The following is a 16,882-nucleotide window of genomic DNA, read 5'->3' as shown; positions in this document are numbered from 1 at the left end:
AAGTGTATGCTCCTCAAACACAGAAGGTAAGAGGAAAATACCAGTTTGTACCACAAGAGGCAAAATTTTGTTTTCTGTATGCACGATAGTAGTACTAATAGCATTTGCCATAATATTCTGGTATCTGGAACATCCATCTAGATATGAATTAAAGAACCTGTTGCCCGAGTCAAATGAAACAGGGAGAACAGATTGGGTCAAGAGCAGGAATCGAGATGCCTATGACCAACACGACCCGGAAGACTATGCTAAAAATGAATACGTGAAGATAATAAACACAACATATGGGGTAGTGAATAAAACTGATTGCTGGATCTGCACCCACATGCCCCGACATAGCAGTGAAGGCATCCCAGTGTACGCATCGCCAGTTACTGAGGATGCGGGGTGTACATTAATTTACATGAGAATAGTGTCAGCACAGCAATATATGATACCGAATACCGCTTGTTATGTTAGAGGAGAGAACAAAACCCTTCTAAAGGAAAAGATACGCTATAAAATCAAAACTGAGGGAATCGGGCTTGCACCTGCTATGGTACAGATAGTAAGAGAACCTCCTCCCCCTATCACCATCACACAAGAGTTTAGGCCAAAGAATATATGTTTTAAGAGGAGCGCAAGAGGTAATCAAAGAATGATCTCGGGGTGCAGTCAAATGGTGAATCTAAATAACTACACGAAGGGATTGTTACAGATTGAAGGACATGCCTACGTCTGTAACAAGAGGGCTTATTTGTGGTTAGCCAAAGATTTTGTTGGGGTATGTTACATAGCCAGAATAATGCCGGCTGTGATGGTATATGCCCCGTCTACTCTGCATAAAGAAATACACAGCAGAAATAAACGAGCAGTAAACCCAAAAATTCCTACGTATCAACCTACAGGATGGGAAACGTTTATAGATCTGATGGGGGTCCTGGTTCCTCCAGCGGGCATCTTTATGAACAGTCAAGAAATCCAAAAGCTAAGCAGGGCCCTTGAGTTCGTAATCGAAGAATCTGCAGACCTAATGGAAAACATCACTTATGAAATGAAAGCAATTCGGCTAGTGGCTCTCCAAAATAGGTATGTCTTAGACATACTCACTGCAGAAAGGGGCGGAGTCTGTTTTTTGGTGGGATCCCAATGCTGTGTTTACATACCAGAAGGGAGTACAGGAATCCTGGATGGAGTAAACAAACTGCATAAAGTGGCGGATAGCATCCACCAGGAGGAAGGGTCAGGAGATAGCTGGTGGATGAAGCTCCTGAAAGAAATTGGATGGCAACTTCTTACGCCTATACTGGTTCTAGCGGCAATAGTTGTAGGTATTTGTCTCTGCATCCAATGTTTCCCGGTATGTGTGTCGTGCTGTGTTTCCATGTGTTCTTCCAGCATAACGCGCCTAAATCCTATGGATAAAAGCCATGTACAACAGGAATTTTTTGACATGGGAGGCCTGGAGAAGATTATGGTACATACAGTATGTGATGATGTTGCTTTCCTGCCATCTGCTTATGCTAGGAAGGTTTAGATTGATGCTCAAGTGTGAGCAAAGGGTGGATTGAAGGTACGCATACATATGTAATGTTGTGCTCACACTTGGAGTTTGTACTAATCATCATATGCGTTAAAAGAATGTACTTTTTGCTAAAAGAAGAGGCCTTCTCTTTTATACGGTGGCGTTTAATGGCCATATATGAATAGCAATTGCAAACTAGAAAGAGACCTGCTGACCTGGCAAGAACTTGTTTTTAACAGAAGAATTGTGTTTGGTCACTGTATGTCGAAGCATGTTGAGCCTGCTAAAACTATCTGCAGATTACGGGTGGGGAAGGAATGAGTAAGCACAGCCTCGTGCACAGAGATACACAGAGGGGCACGAGAGAGAGCGAATAACAGATAACAGGAAACCACAATAGCAGATGTTGAACTGTTGACCTTGATGCAAAGTCATGACTGGGAGGAACCGCCTTGTGGTGGACATAATCTATGTGCAGCAATGTATGACAATGTAAAACAGATGGGTATAAAAGGACCACGATGTGCAGGGCAAAGCGCGGCACTTTGACGACTTGCTTTGCGAGACGTTTGAACTTGCTGCCCATTCGCGAATGCTTGTGCATTAATAAAGTAATGTTAACTTGGCTCTTTTCTGTCTGAGTTATTGCAGGGTCCCTCTTGTACTGGTTATGGACGGCGAGAAATCGCACCCACAATGTGAGTCAGTCTGGATTCTCGTGACGTCACCATTCGTCTTCCACTAAAACCTTTTTGGCTTCTTCAGGGACTGTACTTAGACAATCTTCATTTCGTTTCATTTGTTGATATGGTTTTCTCAATGGTTACCTTACTGTCCATGGTTTCCTTGGTATCGGTACTTCAATAGGCATTGTTCTTCTGATGGGTACTGGGCAGAGCCCCACTGCGGCTCTCTGCTGGTTTATTTACTCATCATACGTCACATATTTCGGCATGAACGTTCCTGGTACTTCAAAATGGATGGTTGGAGTGCAGGCTGTACTTGGGACCTCCTCTACACATGTTTTACTCTATGATGGAAAGGGGGGCGATCCTGGTTTCTTGGCATAGATGTTTTATCGTACCAATTTTTAAAAGGGGTGATTTTTGGGTAGCAGGAAATTATTGTACAATAGTGATGTTGAACTCATCATCCAAGATATTTGCAGGTTTACTATCACGGATGCAATGTTTTGGGCACAAGCCGTTAATAAGCCAGATAAGTTCCAAATGGGCTTCAGGAAACACTACGGAACCACTCTTAATGGCCTGATCATTCAGCTATTAAATAATCAAGCACTAGTCAAGGGGCAGCCACCATTATTTTTGGCTAGTATTGATCTAGCTAGTGCGTTTGATACGATTACTAGGAATATATTATGGAATAAACTGCATAGCTGGGGGATCCCAGGAGGGCTGCTATGATTTTTAGTGGAGTTGCACTCTCACACTAGTATGGAAATATGATTAGATAGCAAGGGAAAATTGGGAGCCCCTGTTAATATGCAGGTGGGACTCAGGCACAGTTGCGTTTTGGCACACTGTCTCTTTAACCTTAACCTATCAGATCTTTTTGAATATCTGATCTGCTGTTGTGCATTTCCACTGAAATTCGGAAGCCTGTGGGTCTCCATGCTTTTGTTTGCTGATGATATAGTCTTATTAGACAGCACTCATATTGGCTTATAACAAGCACTAAATACCTTGAATTACTATCTATTCCATAATGATCTAATCCTTAATGTGAGTAAACCTCTGGAATAACTTTTTCCACTTAAAGTATTTTAAATGGTCAATTGACAAAGACATTTTGAAACGCTGTTCAGAAACAAAGTATTTGGGCTTTTTGATCAGTAACAGAGAGTTCGCGCTGATTTATTGATAGCAAAGTTAAAAATAAAATTAGCGCCCTTACTTCCCCAGACCAAAAAAATCTTTATTACCTTTTGTAAATACATCCTGCTTCCTGTGATTAAATGTTACCTTGGTAAAGTGACACCCTCTGTTTAATATGGGCTGGAGCTGTATAGATTGAATTGGTGGGCCCTAGACAGGATGAAAGGTTTATTCAGGAAGAAACTGTTGGGTCACCCATCATCTCTTCCATTTGTGCGCATCAGACATGAATTTGGACTTCATCGTGGCGGTTTACAGTACATATTGCAAAATTAAGATTTTTCCGAAACATTCTTCCCCCCCCAAAACAATCACTGTTCCTGGATCTCCAGGATATTTTGACCTCAAAGAATTGTAAAGTTTTGCTCCAATTTTCAGAAGAGTGCAGGTCTATCCTGGAGGGAATGGATTCAGATCATGAGAGCCCTTGCAGGGTGTTCAAAAAAAATGTAAATGATGCAGTGGGGTACAGATCAAGATTCATAGGCAGGCTTTAAATTGCACAGTGAATTCGCCATCCAGTATAGGAAATATTGCAGTTTAACAGGTTAAGTAGACAGATTTCTGAACCCTAAGAATCACCTAGTCTTTCTTTGGTACAGGCTGAAACCTCTACGTACTTTGGAGAGATGGGGCTGATTCAGCAAATAAAGAAGAAGGATCACTATTGCAGTCCGTGTAAGATTACGGTCAATTTAGAGACGCTTAAAAATTGGGTGATACTGCTCTGGAACTGTGGGCATACGGAAATTGTATTTTAACAGATTTGTAGCTCAAGAAGGTGACTTAAGAAGCGAATGGTTTTGGAATAGGCTGATGATTGACTATTCAATTAAGTTAATGATATCATTGGTTAGAGGTTTAGTTATTATTCATAAATCCTTAGATGCAATTGTGTATTTAAATTGGTGGAGAGCTGACTTGAAACTATTTATCCTTTGTATTGGATTTTAGGGAAAGTGTACATCATGTGAATGTGGTGTTATTGAAATGAAATGAATTTGTATGTGTATATTCATTGTATATTTATTGACAAATGTGTAACAGTTTTATAAACAACAAGCACAATAAACATTTTCTTTTAAAAAATATCTCTCTGAATGTCTTCTTGTAGTGTAAACGTTAACAGGGTGTACCATCAATCTGACTATGTTATAAACAATTTTCAATATTTTAAGGACTATACTGAGGTCTAACATGTAACATATGTTTTTAATAGTTTGTGGCATATATGATTCACTGGGAAATTTGTGCGCATCTTCCTGCGGGTTCTGGTAATAGTGGCTGTAACAATCATTGTAATAATCATGTTTCAAGAACTCCTTTGCTACAGCAGCCTTTGCACCCTTAACAGACCCCTCCTCCGACAATTTCATTTTTCCATCCCTGTTTCAACTTTTAGCAGCTCTTCTGTAAATTAACATTCCTTACACACGTCCCTAATCACACATTGGTTTGTTCTCTATGTTTTGAACAGAAGAAACAATAGAAGTTCACAACAATTGGAGACATGACATCTGAATCTGGTTGCACCCCTATTTCACCATTTTGCTAGCAAAAAAAGGAACATTCAGTTTTACAATTCAAAGGGGAGAGCTAGTAAAAGCATTTATTACAGGTCACACCATACTTATATTTCCAACAATATCATTCCCTTCATTGTATGTGGTTTCCACAGATGCAGGGGATTAGTCCTCAAATCGTTGAAGAAAGATTTCAAGCTGCTATCATTCTCATCCTCTTTCACAATGTCCATGTACAGCAGTACCTCAGTGGTCTGCTGCTGAGTCTCTCGCTAAACAGCATCGCTATCCATATCAGTATCCTTGTTCAATAGATCCTCATCCCAATATAAAATCTTACTAGAATTATGAGCTGCTATCAAAGGTTGGTATTGTTTAACAACACCTAGCACCCCTTCACAAACATCCTCATCCGTCGCTAGTGGGCTTTGCTGTTAATAGCAAACATTCACCACAGTTTTCTCTTGGGGGTTTCTTTGTTCTTTTACAATTTGTTTTGGGTTGGACAGCATACATCTTGCATTGGTTTAGGGATACATGCCTGCATTGAAAAGCTAAGCCAGCAGTGTTCTGCTTATATACAGCCCAGATCTCCAACACCTCCCCCTACTTACGACACACATGTCCCACACAGGATGCTGAATGGTTTCTGGACAGTCATGGACATGACCGTCTGTAATGCAGCTATTCAGACCATTAGGGACAGGCCAGGCATGCCCGTCGGTGCCACAGCTGTTCAGATCATTAGGGAAATTCACAAGCTCTTCAGATCATTAGGTACAGCTTCCTTACCTTTCACCCACATGCTTCATCCTTACGGGGTTGTGTGTGGCCGCAATATTGAATGTCTTAGGGCAATAACATAGCATTGATAAAAACATGTAATATAAAAAAGAAATGAAAAAACATTTTACTTTCAAATTGGAAATTAAATAAACATTAAAATAAAAATATATTTTAAAAAGTTATATAAAAATGTGATAAAAAAGAAATTAAGAAGGGGCTACTTTGACAAAGGGTATCACTATATACTACAATGGCATACCATATCATGCTCTTACATATTTTGAAATGTCATTGCATGCCATGCATGACCTATCAGTATATTCAGAGCACATGCATTCAGTGGGCGGAAACAGGTGCAATTAGCACTTTGAGTGTGAGACACCAGAAGATGTCTCACCTGCTAGTCTCCGCGGATCTCTCTCTCAGGTGGCCAGGGCACGGCCATCACCTTTGGATCCAGACCCTGGGGGTGGACCAGTGCGGGAGGATCACCTGGGTGAGTGGGAGTGGGACACCGTATGGTGAGACACGTTATCCCTCTCTCCCCTCTCTGTAACACCTTTACCCCATCCTACCAGATGGGATATTTAGAAACTCAATCCCCCTTTTCCTGCATGAACCCTTTTTACACAGAGAGCCCGCTCTTGGAGAAAACAGACTCACACCTGATTCGTGTACCTGACATGTCCCAATACTATGGTCAGGTAAGGTCAAACAATTATTTACAATCACTCACACCCGAGTTCCATTACACTTCCCTCCACGGATAAAAGGCGGAGCACGAGAGCACACTCGGAGCGAGGCAAAACACACAAAGGTACAGCAGTTTTGAGTCAGCAGTTGAACGAAGGGAGAAAGACTGCTAGGCACGGGAGGTTCATGATAAGGGCAACACCCTCGACTTTTTTGGCAAGAAGCTGTTACTCTGTTACTCTCAGGATACTTTCAAGGCATAAAACGTAACACCAGGAAACCAGGCTGAAGAATCCTGCATTGTGTGTTGGAGATACCGAGGGTCCTCCTGTGTAACTGACCAAGGCGGGGAGGAGCAGCAGATGATGTGGTATCGTCCTTGGCTCCAAGAACAAAGAACCGACAGAGAACAACATAGCCAGTGAGTTGGGGTGACCGATGCCAGACCAGTCTGTGTTGAAGTCAAGGTTGCAGGCGGCAACATTGTGAAAACAAATAAAAAGGCGTGATGAAAGACGAGAGTGAAGCTAAATTGCAGCTGAATATTTGAACATTAGAAGGAAAGATACGACACTGTTGACAAAGTGGTACGGCACTGTGAATGCGCTCAGTCAAAAGCCTCTGTACAGTATCCTGACAAGAGAAACGAAAGTAGAAGATTGATGTGAAGTGTAAATTGTGTGAAGTGAATCGAAGTGGCCCTGCAACGGCTTAAGCAAAACTCATTTGCACATTCAAAAGTCTTCGATTCTGGTATCAAACGGGATCTGAGTCCAGACGAGGGGGATCCATGGTCTGAGCCTGAACGAGGAAGACCAAGTTGGGAACACTGTGGAAAAGAGGATCTGAGCCAGGATGAGGGGGATCTATGGTCCAAGCCCGAACAAGGGAGACCAAATTGTGAACTTTGTAGAAAAAGGGGTCTGAGCCCGGATGAGGGGGACCCGCGGTCCGAGCCCGAAGCAGAGAGACCAATCTTGAACGTGTGAGACTGAAAACCCTGACAAAGGAAAGGCACTTTTGTGTTTTGTTTGAATATCAGTCTCTCTGCAATAAGACTTTCATTGCGAGAGGGACTTTGGTGGAAGGCCCTGATGCCTATGTGTTCAACTGTTACCTTGTGGCCAAGAAGCCAGAGTGTGTGAGAAGCCTGCACGTGCCGCCTTGCCCAGTGCTGAAAACGTCGGTAAGGGAAGCCAACTGCTCAACTATCCTGACATATGATTTCTTGAACACTTTTCTTTTGAATTCATTGTTATCCCACACCATTATATATTTACAAGTAAGGATTGGCAATAGGTTTATTAGTATAGGCCCTTTTATTTTGACTGACTCCACTAGGACTGTGTTATTATTATTTGATGGTCGTAGTTTGGCCCATCTTTAGATTTTGGTTTTCGATCAGCATTCTACCAACCCATTGAAGTTTAATAAACATCCTTGAACTGTGATCACTTGTGTCTGTCTTCACTGTTTGAAACCATGCCTTGCTTACAAGAGGGAGGGAGCCATTGCAGAGAAGCCTTGCGATCTTGTGAGAAAAACCTAGATGCTGTGCTTTTGTTTACGTGAGTAGGCAAGGAAAGCAAATAACACTGGAACAAGGGTCAAACCACCCTTGTTCCAGTTTTATTTGCTTTCCTTTCAGTGTAGCTTTGTGATTCTGGACAAACATTTTATTCAGAGTTCTTGTTTTCCATGGTGATGAAAGGAAAACAATCAGCCTTGGGAACTAGACGGACTCACTACAATCCAATTTTGTTATTGCCTGGAAATAGTTTATTATGAGCTCTTGTGATCCAACCATGGGAAAGAAAGGCAAGCAATCATCAATGGAGGGCTTAGGTATTCAAGGTAGTGTGGCACAGTAATCTTGTGGAAACGTATTGTTTATAGTCTGAACTTCTCTTATAGAGAGGCAATCAGCACAGCAGTGTGTACTGGAGGAATTCTATACAGTGTAGTGTTTTGATTATCGACAAACTGTGTTCATACCTCTTGATTTCCAACCCTGGGAGTCAAGTGGTCAGCATTTGGAGATGTAGGTATTCATTGTTTTTCAGGCTTGTAATATTGAGCAAAATGTACATTGTGAGTCTACGTGTTCCATGGAGAGGAAAGAGAGCAATCAATAATTGGTGGTTGAGGGATGATACTGTGTAGTGCAGCTTCATGATTTTGAGCAACCAACACATTCTGAGCTCTTGTGTTAAAACCTTGTGGTGTAAAGCATCCAAGACAGCAGTCAGCACTGAAGGTGGAGTGATTAATATCAGTGCAGCCTTGTGATCTTAAAAAGACAGTATTATCTGGGTTATGTGATTCTTGTGGAGACATTGAAAACAGTAGCCACTGGATGGTGGGGGAATTCAAGGCAGTTCTGACTTTCATCTCTGCAATATACCTACATTTTAATTACTTAATTACTTTATGATTCAACGTCCCCCGATCTAACACCCCTCACCCTGACAATCCCACCCCGTGAGTTAGGACAAGAAACAGACTGTTTTTAATCTGAATGTTCTGTTTTATTTAAAATAAGAAATCAAGAAATGAAAAGTGGTCCGCTAACTTTGAATGCTGGGTAAGGCACCCACAATGTTCCACATAATTACAAGCAGCTTGTCTACAGAAAAGAAATGCAATTTGCCGGCTATTATCGCACTTATATTTTCATTCACAATTGTTGGGATGCAGCATCTGTTGTATGAAGGGTGTTTGCTCACTTTTGGGACCAGCCCTTTTAATCTATGACATGTACAAATACTATGCGAGACACAATTAACTCACTCTGGAAGAAACTAAACCAATAATGTGATATACTTGCATTTATTTGATAACAAGCCAATTACATAACTGGACAGTATTTTACCAGAATGGGATAGAATACAAGTTAAGCATCACAAGTACTTTTCTGAACACAATAGGAGCTTACATTCCTAGAATCGCTGATCTTGGCATGATATGTCACAACTACGAACCGAGCCACTCTCCCACCTGCCTCTGCGGGACTGGCCTTGCCCCTCTCTGGAACCAGTACGCAAGTGGGATATGACTGCTAGGAACTTCTGCGCTGGAGTGTTTGCTGGTTACAGGCGCTTCACAGTGTGCACTCCACCAAAAGCCCAACAGATGAGCCCCTCGTGATTAATGTGGGTATCCATTCTTAATGGGCAGTTCTGTCAATCAACATGACACAATTTGCTAGAACCGTCATTGTGTTCAACTTTCCCCTGTTTCTTCCAGAATGGCATAGTGCTCATAAATCCGCTAAGACTATGCCAAAATGTTGTATGAAGGTTGACGCAATTTGCTAGAACCGTCGTAGCAAGAGCAAAACATGTTTTGATGGAAAAATCAATTTCTGCTCTGTGCTCTTCCCCCTCCCACATCTATGGCTGGGAAGCCTTCCTTAGGAATGTTGTTATAGTCTGCACCTGTACTACCCAAGGTCGTGCCTTTCTTGCACACTCCAGTGTCTGTGTACAGAGATGCAGTGAAAGGCAACTCCTTGCCAATTGACATCTTTATGTTAAAGGCTTTTGCAACAGTTCCTACAGCCTCCCCCGTAACCGTTAACCAGGTCTCTGGGACCAGATAATTTGTTGAGATTGCCGTTTAGAATGGTCACTTCAGCTCCTGTGTCTAAAAGGGCCAAAACTTGCTTCACTTTGTCATTTAAATACAATGTGAGTGGCACAAAAGGCTGTCTGTCTCTGGGACTAATTCTCTTTATTAACCGCTCCTCAGAGACAGAGACAGCCCTTCAATCAAAGATGGGGTCAGAGACTTACCATTTCCCCTTTGACAAATCAGGATAAACAACTAAACTAAACTAAAACATTTGACAGCCTTTTGGGCTTCAACACATCTTTCTCAGGTGGTGCGCTAGGTCTAGTCTTATCCTGCCCCTGCTTCTGCATCTTTTTCAATTTTTCAAGCAACACAGATGTTTACCATCTATCTCTTCTTTTGGTATGCCAGCTTTTAGCAAGTCAACCCACACTTGTCTACGCGCTACCCTAATGGTGTCAGCTTTATCTTTGGATTTTGAATTTTGGCCAGATTGTTTCTCTGAATCTGCGCCTGGTGCAAATATATACGCAGCCTTTCGCGCATCCAACCCTTCTAATTACCCAAGTAACCGTGCACCTTACCAATAGCTTTGCCCTGCGCTGGACCTAGCAGTGATAGCAGTGCCCCTTTCATGTGGCAATGAGCATTTCGCAATAATCACGCTTGCATGCCTGTGTTAGGCAGAAACCTGTGCAGTTCCCTTAGGGACCACTGCAAAAGATTTAAGACTACAGGTGTTGGCAGTAAACCCACTTGGTAGCAGTCTGTACCACCCAGATTTAACTGGTAGCTGTGGCTGAGCAGTCAGACTTCCCTCAAGAAGAGTTAGGCAGTATGCAAAGTATACTCAATAGGCACTCAGATACAATAATACAAGCAAACACTGACCAGAGCTTTGGTATCAAAGTATATAATTATTTATTTAAAAACACACAGTTGAAACACTCCAGCACTCTTATTTTAAAATATTCTAAACTATTATGATATATACACCCCTTTTTCCCTTTTAGAAAATCACAGTAAAGCACCACTTATTTTCATACAGAGGTGAGCGCTTAACTAGATTGCACTCTAATAGGTTTGTGAAAAAGGGGGCGGGGGAAGACAGAATATGAAAAGGTACACCACTCTACGATTCCAGAACACTGTTAGCAAGGCAGAGAGCAAAAAGTCACTGGTGAGCCAAAGTCCAAAGGCTGGGCCCTCTCTTAGAGAGAGCAGAGCACAAATGCGCTCAAGATCACACAGTTACACTAGGCTTAGAAAGTCTTGCAGAGGGTTCAGAAAAGCGTTTAGAGAGGCTTAGAAAAGTTTAGCCAAGGTGTCCCAGGCTAACCCAGGTTCGAAAGCCGGGGGCTAAATCTACCCCGTACAGTCAGTAGCAAGGGAAGCCAGGCGGGACACGTTACCTTAAGTGGGAAGGATCCTCCAGCGGTGGCAGCTGTTCCTGGTAGTGGGTGCAAGTTGCGTCGTCGTCCAGGGGAAGAGAAGATCTCGACTTGGAGGAAAGATGAAGGTCGTTGCACTACCAGGGCAGAAACCAGCCGCGGAGTTTTCCGGTTTAAAAGTGGTACCTTTGTCTCGCGGTCGTGGTAAAACGTAGTATCCCGGTTGCCGGGGTGCTTGGCACGGGTAAGGCGGCCACAAGATACGTCGGGAAAGCGAAAAGATGGTGAAACTGGTTATCCCCACCAGTTAAAGCAGTGGTATTCAAACTGTGGGTCGCGACTGTTAGGGAGAATTCTCTGTTTAGGCTGAATTTCCCTACCTAGTGAGTCCCCCAGCAGCTTTGCTGGATTTCTGGGGTTTAATTTTTTCTCCTGCCAAGAGTGAGACTCTTTTACCCTCACTCTTGGACATGTTGAAGTGTGTTTTCTTGGTTAAACCTTGTGTTGAATGGGCTATGGGGTCTTTTACTCCATAGGGCCTCATGTATTTTTGTGATGTGGGTCACACAGCACCCTCTGTGCCGTGACCCAGGGGTGTCCTAGGGACTCCCCAACATAGACTCCATACCCTGGGACTGACTACTGTCTCCCAGGGCATGTAAAGTCACCAAAGACTTTGCTAGTCTTGAATCCTGAACAGAACCAGTACAAACCATCATATTGTGGACGTACTGGCTGGGGCAATTCGATTGCCCCAGGGTCTGTTAGTCGAGGGGGCACGTCTCCGTCCCCCCTGATCGAGTTTTGGCTGGTGGCAGTGGAAACTACTTTTTATATTCGACCGCGAATATTTTCCTATGGGATTTCCCATTGTTTTAGGCTAACACATTTAATTATTTATTTACGGTAGCCTTAAACATACCGCCGGTTTATATATTTATTTTTATAACTCCGGTTGGGACTTTTTGCCAAAACTTGATTCTAAAATGGCGTTGGTGTTCGCCTCTGTAACTCTGACCCAAAGTGGAGCCCTTTGTTCCACTTTTGGCGGGCTTCTCCACAGAAGCCCTCCAAAGTGGTGCCACTCTGTCTGGGGTACTTAGGAGGGGTGGAGGGGGATTTAGGCACCCTGGACTGAGTTACCTTGGTAACTCAAGTCGCACTCCGTCCTGATTGGCCCAAGTGGTGAGCCGCCCGGCTCACCACTTAGCATGTTTGAGTGACAGCTAGGCTGGGTGAATGGGGGCTTGTTGCATAAAAGCAGGGCTTTGGGGACTGGGACTTCAGAAGTCGCCACAGGACCAAGAATCCGACGAGGGAAGAGCTGAGCCGACCTGCTTCGACGACACCACCCGGTGGAGCCCTGCTGAACCGGCTCACCACTTTTTCCCGACGACCGAGGAGAACTCTTAACGGAGTGGCTCCTTCCCTTGACTGGTGGGGACAACCAGTTTTCGCCTTCTTTCCGTTCTTTTGAGGTATCTCGTGGCCGCCTTGCCTGTGCCAAGCACCCCGGCATCCGGAATACCACACTTTACCCCCATACCGCGAAAGTCGGTACCAACCCTTTAACCGGAGGACTCCGCGGCTGGTTTCTTCCCGGGCAGTGCTACGACCTTTCTCTTCTGCTCTTCAGCGAGATATTCTTCTCCCCTGACCGACGTCGAGCCTTGCTGTCACTGCCTGGAACAACTGCCCCCGCTGGAGGATCCTTTCCGCTTAAGGTACTGTGTTCCGCCTGGCTTCCCTTGCCACCGACTGTACGGGGTAGATTTAGTCCCCGGCTTTCGAACCTGGGAGTGCCTGGGACACTTTGGCTAAACTTTCTGAGCCACTCTAAACTCTTTTTGACTCTTTGCAAGACTTTGAATCCCTAACTAACAGTGTGATCTTGGGCACATTTTCGCTCCGGCTACTCTAAGAGTGGGCCCGGCCTAGTGACTTTTGCTCACCTGTGACTTTATTCTTCTTTAAGCCTATTGCAAGTGTTCTGGACCTTAGAGTGGTGTGTCTAACCTATTTCTGCTTTTTCTCTCCCTTTCTTGGAAACTACTAGAGTGTCATCTAACGTTAAGCACTCACCTCTGTTTTAATTAAGTGGTGTTAACCTAGAGTTGTCTAGATAGGGGAAAGGATTGAATTTACTTTCATTATAACTGTGTTGAAGTGTTTTTACCATATTCGTTGCTAGAGTGTTTTTTTTTTTCTTATGTGTGTTTTTAAATAAATAACTATATTCTTTTGAAACCAAGCTCTGGTCAGTGTTTGCTTGTGCTATTGTGTTTTGGTACATATTGTGTATACTTTGCATACTGCCTAACTCTTCTTGAGAGAAGTCTGACTGCTCAGCCACAGCTACCAGGTAAATCTGGGTGGTACAGACTGCTACCAAAGGGGTTTACTGCTCTACCTGTAGTCTTAAATCTTTTGCAGTGTTCCCCAAGGGAACTGCACAGGTTTCTGCCTAACACTGGTGTACAGCGGTGGGATTTGTATTGAGTATACATTTTATTGTGCTTTAGATACCTTAGTGCAACTAACCACAAAGCTTAGCACTGAAAAAGTAAAACCTCTAACATGTCAGTTATAGAAAGCTATAGTCAAGAGTCCCTTGCAGCCAAAACTGCTGATTGTTTAAGAGTGCTCTGTAAACATAAGGATCTCCTGACTAAGGGCAAGAAAATGGAGCTGATTGAAAGATTGTTAGCTAACCAAAGTCTGGGTGATGGTTCAGAGGAGCCTACCACTCCAGCAACTGTAGATGACAGTATTGAAGTTAACATGGAGCAAAATGTTGATGATTCTGAGGGAGAGTCAGAAGAGGAGGGTGAGGCTGTTGTAACTGTCCCCCCTAGGCCTCTGCCTGCTCTACCTGCTGTACCTACTGGACCTTTACCAGGTCCCACATTTAGTCCTCAGTACTTTGAACTGGAGAAAATGAAGCTAGAATTGGAGTATAAGAAACTTAATGCTCAAACTGACAAAGAACTAAGGCTAAGGGAAATGGAGCTCAAGTATGACTTAGAAATGAAGAAATTATCTGTTGAGAATGTTTCTCTCTCTGGCTCCTCTAGAAGTTCCAGTCCTAAAAGACCCCGGATGCCTAAAGAATTGGTTGGTATGTATGAGCCTAAGTTGGATGTGTTGGATTGGTTGTCTCTGTTTGAATATAATCATGGGCTCCAGAACATCACAGGAAATGACTTACTCACCTGGTTGTTCTCTAGGCTTCCCCCTGTTGCAACTGATGTGGTAATGGAGATGGGGGAGGAGGATAGGAAGGACTATGAATGTGTGAAACTAGCTTTAATAGCTAGGTTTGGGAAGACCCCTTCCCAGTATCTTAAGAGGTTTAGGAGCCTCAAAAAGCATGATGGTACCCCTTGGGCTACCTGGGTGAATGAATGTTTGAAAAACTTAGAGGGATGGATTAAGGGTTACAAGGTGAACACTTATGAAGGTATGAAGAATTTGTTTATGTTGGAGACTATTTATGATGCCTGCTCTCCTGAGCTCAGACAACACTTGGCTGATTCCAGGGAATTAGATTCCCGGAAACTAGCTAAGGCTGCTGACTTGTGGGTTGCCAACAGGGCCACTCACAAGGATTCTGGGGTAACTCAGAAGAAGGATGGGGAAAAACAGTCTAAGAAGGACTCCAAAGAGAATTCTAATACTACAAATTCCAAAGAGGGCCCCAAACAAAACTATAAGGGTAAGCCACAAGGGAAACCAAATCAGGCTAGTGTACCTTCTGGTCCCAGACCAGAAGGAGGTCAGAACAAGCCTCCATTCCAGCGAGCCTTTGGCTCATGCTTTGTTTGTAAGGCTACTGACCATGTGAAAGGAGATCCCAGATGTAAGGGTAAACCTTCAGGGGTCCAGCTTGCCTCCTTAGCCTTCGCTCCAGAAGAGGAAGTACATATGGCAAGTGGAAACTTTCTATTACTAGCTGATGAACCCACTGGAGTCTCAGCTAGTGTTTCTTTAGTCTCTCTGGGGTTGTGGGAGCAACAGAATTTAGATGTCTATAACTCTATCCCAGATAATACTAAAGAGTATTATAAGGACAGTGTCCAGGTGAATGGTCAGGAGACTCCTGCCATTAGGGACACTGGAGCCAGCATAACTGTGGTGGATGAATCATTTTTCAAGGCAGAGGATGTTGCTAAGGCACCCAAATGCCTCACCAAGTTAGCTGGTGGGCCTGTGCAGATGTGTCCCCAGTTACCAGTTCTCATCCAATGTAATGATATGGCTGTAAAAATACCTGTCAGTGTACAATGTGAAGTGCCAGGTAGGGTTCTGTTGGGTAATGACCTCAAAGCTCTTGGAGTTGTATCTCATACCCCCAGACCTCCTAGCAAAAGGTTTCAGGAACTCACAAAACCTGCAAGGGAGAAAACCCTGAGAGGGTTATCTCAGGAGATGATGACAGAAATCACTCCTCTACCACTGGAGCAACTTACTGCAGTAACTACCAGATCAGGAGCAAAGGGGCAACCCAAGACTCCTAGGAAAAAGCCAGCAGCAAGCACTCCAGTGCTTCCAACAAGGACTTCCCCTAGGTTGTCCAAAGTTACACCTGTAACTCCCCCTCCAGCTGAGGCTGAGAGGGAGGTACAACCCTGTGTGGTTGAGCTAGACTCTGAGGAAGAGCTAGAAGGAGGCCCCAACCTTATTGGAGAATTGGACCCTGAGGACCATCCTGAGCTGCAGTCTTTACTGGCAGAAGGTGGGCCTAGCAGGGCAGCTTTTCGTAAGGGGCAAAGAGGATGTCCAACTCTGGAAGGTCTCCGCCACCAGGCAGCTTCTCAAGCTGATGGGCAAGAGCCTGGGAAGTATAGGTTGCACTGGGAAGATGGCCTCTTCTACAGTGAACCCACTGAGTCTGAACCTGGAGACTACAAACGCCTTGTAGTCCCACAAGAAAACAGACAACAGTTCTTACAACTAGCCCATGAGATACCTTTGGCTGGCCACTTGAGTTTCAAGAAGACCAAGGAAAGGCTCTCACTCTACTTTTATTGGCCAAAGATGGGGGCTGAAGTAGATAGATATTGTAAGAGCTGCCATACCTGCCAGACTTCTGGTAAGGTTGGTTCCAAGAATGTGGCACCTTTAGTGCCTCTCCCAGTTGTGGGAGTCCCATTTGAGAGGGTAGGGATTGACATTGTTGGTCCCCTTGATCCTCCAACCTCCTCAGGCAACAGGTTTATCCTTGTTGTAGTAGACCATGCTACTAGATACCCTGAGGCCATTCCTATGAGGACTGTTACAGCTCCGGCTGTGGCTAAGGCCCTCCTTGGTATTTTTACCAGGGTTGGGTTTCCTAAGGAGGTAATCTCTGACAGGGGGTCAAACTTTATGTCCCACTACATGAAGGCCATGTGGAAAACCTGTGGAGTTACCTACAAGTTCTCAACCGCCTACCACCCTCAGACAAACGGGTTGGTTGAAAGGTTTAACAGAACCATGAAGAGCATGATAGGTGCTTTAGAAGAACCCCTTAAGAAA

This window comes from Ambystoma mexicanum, chromosome 1p (assembly GCF_040938575.1).
Source record: "Ambystoma mexicanum isolate Mex_15411 chromosome 1p, UKY_AmexF1_1, whole genome shotgun sequence".
NCBI lineage: Eukaryota > Metazoa > Chordata > Amphibia > Caudata > Ambystomatidae > Ambystoma > Ambystoma mexicanum.
The sequence above is the reverse complement of the archived record's forward strand: the minus strand, read 5'-3'. Positions refer to the sequence as shown.